Source organism: Durio zibethinus, unplaced genomic scaffold (genome assembly GCF_047325235.1).
Source record: "Durio zibethinus cultivar Kanyao isolate XHJ-2024 unplaced genomic scaffold, ASM4732523v1 HiC_scaffold_3, whole genome shotgun sequence".
In the NCBI taxonomy this organism is placed as follows: domain Eukaryota; kingdom Viridiplantae; phylum Streptophyta; class Magnoliopsida; order Malvales; family Malvaceae; genus Durio; species Durio zibethinus.
The window spans coordinates 6,103,272-6,106,541 of NW_028323044.1; positions in this window are offsets into that span (position 1 = coordinate 6,103,272).

Here is a 3,270-nt window from a genome sequence, read left to right on the forward strand (position 1 = left end):
TGAAAAACCTCTTGTGACGCTTATTTTTGATTATAAACAACGGAATCGACCTTGGCGATATATAAAAAATAATCGGTTTGACAATGCTCTAAAAAATGAAATGTCACAATATTTTTTTTATACATGTCGAAGTGATGGAAAAGAAAAAATCTCTTTTACATATCCACCTAGTTTAGCAGCTTTTGGAGAAATGGTACAAAAACAAATAGATTTTTTCACACCAGAAGAATTGTTTTCTGACGAATCGTATACTGATTGGAGTTTTATCAATGAACTAAAAAGAATAAATTTAAGTAAGGAGTTTATAAAGAGAGTCGAATATTTAGATAAGGAATATTTATATAAGGAATCTTTTGATCTGGGCATACTTGAAAAAAGGACTCGATTTTCTAATTATGAAACTAATGAAGAAACTAATAATGAAACTAATAATGAAACTAATAATGAAACTAATAATGAAGAAACTACTACTGAAACTAATAATGAAACTAATAATGAAACTAATAATGAAACTAATAATGAAACTAATAATGAAACTAAAAGAAATAATGAAATTAAAAGAAATAATGAAACTAATAATGAAACTAATAATGAAACTAATAATGAAACTAAAAGAAATAATGAAACTAAAAGAAATAATGAAACTAAAAGAAATAATGAAACTAATAATAGAAACTAATAATGAAACTAATAATGAAACTAAAATAAAATACTTGCCTAAAATATATGATCCTTTCTTGCAGGGACCCTACCGCGGAAGAATCAAAAAATTGTTTTCACCTTTAAGTGAAAAAACAAACACGGATCCGTTTTGGATAAATAAGATTCATGTTATACTTCTTGCTACTGATTATTACGAATTTGAACAGACAATAGATACACTCAAATCATTATCAACAGAAAAAGAACTTTCTTTATTGACAGAAACAGAAGATGAACAGACAATAGATACACTCAAATCATTATCAACAGAAAAAGAACTTTCTTTATTGACAGAAACAGAAGATGAACAGACAATAGATACACTCAAATCATTATCAACAGAAAAAGAACTTTCTTTATTGACAGAAACAGAAGATGAACAGACAATAGATACACTCAAATCATTATCAACAGAAAAAGAACTTTCTTTATTGACAGAAACAGAAGATGAACAGACAATAGATACACTCAAATCATTATCAACAGAAAAAGAACTTTCTTTATTGACAGAAACAGAAGATGAACAGACAATAGATACACTCAAATCATTATCAACAGAAAAAGAACTTTCTTTATTGACAGAAACAGAAGATGAACAGGGAAATATCGATTCCGAGGATCGAGTCAAAATTTTGAAATTTTTATGCAATATAGTTATAACTAATCCCGACAATCAAACAATTATAAAAAAATCTAATGGAATAAAAGAAATAAGTAATGGAATAAAAGAAATAAGTAAAGAAGTTCCTCGATGGTCATACAAACTACTCGACATTTTCGAACAACACCATAGAGGAGGCGAGGAACACATGATAACAGATTATGCAATTCGTTCAAGAATCTTCCGGTACGCAATAGTTTTTTCTAAGGAGGAGTTAAAGGATGATTTTTTTCTACCAAACGATATAGAAAACGACCTATCTTTGATGGAATATTCGCCAGAACCGAATTTTCGTCGAGACATAATAAAAGGTGCCGTGCGTGCCCAAAGACGTAAAATAATTAATGGGGAACTGTTTCAATCAAATGTGCATTCCCCACTTTTTTTTGACAGAGTAGACAGCCTCTTCTTCAGAGTGTTCAGATCTTTGTATTCTGATATTTCTTGGCTGATAAAACTAATATCTCGAAATTGGATATGGAAAAACAAAGAATCACAAATTTCTGATTATACAGAAAATGAGGAGGACATAAGAGAAGAAGACGAAGAGATAAGAGAAAGCATAGAAAAGATACAAGAAAGAGACAAAGAGGAAGAAAAAAGAAGAGAAAGCATAGAAGAGATACAAAAAGGAGACAAAAAAGAGAAAGAAAAAAGAAGACAAGAGTCAGAGGCAGATGACTTCCTGCTGGACGCAGCAGAATTTTGGGATATCGTCTTTTTTGGTCAAGGACCAAGGGGCATCATGTTAATAGCCCAATCGATTTTTAGAAAATATATTCTATTACCTTCATTGATAATAGCTAAAAACATTGTCCGTATATTATTATTTCAAATTCCTGAGTGGTCCACGGATTTCAAGGGTTGGAAGCGAGAAATACATGTTAAATGCACTTATAATGGTCTTCAATTCTCCACAAAAGACTTTCCAAAAAATTGGTTATCAGAAGGTATCCAGATCAAGATCCTATATCCTTTTCGCCTGAAACCTTGGCGCGGATCTAAACTGAAACCCTCTCATAAAGATCCAATGAAAAAAAAGCATAAAGATCCAATGAAAAAAAAGCATAAAGATCCAATGAAAAAAAAGAAAGTTAAAAAGAATGATTTTTGCTTTTTAACAGCTTGTGGACTGGAAAGTGACTTACCTTGCGGTCCTCCTCGAAGACGGCCTTCGTTTTTTCAGCCTATTTTTAACGAACTAGAAAAAAAAAGTGAAAAATGGAAAATTTTTAAAAAAGGAAAAAAATTGTTTCGAAAAGTCTCAGGAGAAACAAAAATTCCATTTGTAAAGGGAATAATAAAAAAACTTTCAAAAAGAAATCCAGTTTTGGAGTTGAGAGAAGAATTGGGCGAAACTAAAAAAGATTTGGGCGAAACTAAAAAAGATTCGATAATCAGTAATAAGATGATTGACGAATCATCCCTTCAAATTCAATCTATGGAGCGGACAAATTATTCATTAACAGAAAAAAAGATAAAAGATCTGACTGAGAGAACAAACACAATCAAAAATCAAATAGAAAAAATTATAAAAGACAAGAAATTAGAATCATCAAAAAAATTTTGGAAAATATTAAAAAGAAGAAATATTCGATTAATCCGTAAATTCTATTTATTTATAAAACTTTTTATTCAAAAGATATACATAGATATTTTTCTATATATCATTAAATATATCATTAATATTCCAAGACCCAATCCACAACTTTTTCTTGAATCAACAAAAAAAATGATTGATAAATTCATTTACAATAATGAAGCAAATCAAGAAAGAATTAATAAACCAAATAAAAATACAATTCATTTTATTTCAACTATAAAAAATATAAAAAACTCACTTTCGAATATTAGAAATCAAAATGCAAAAGCTTTTTGTGACTTATCCTCCCTCTCACAAGCATATG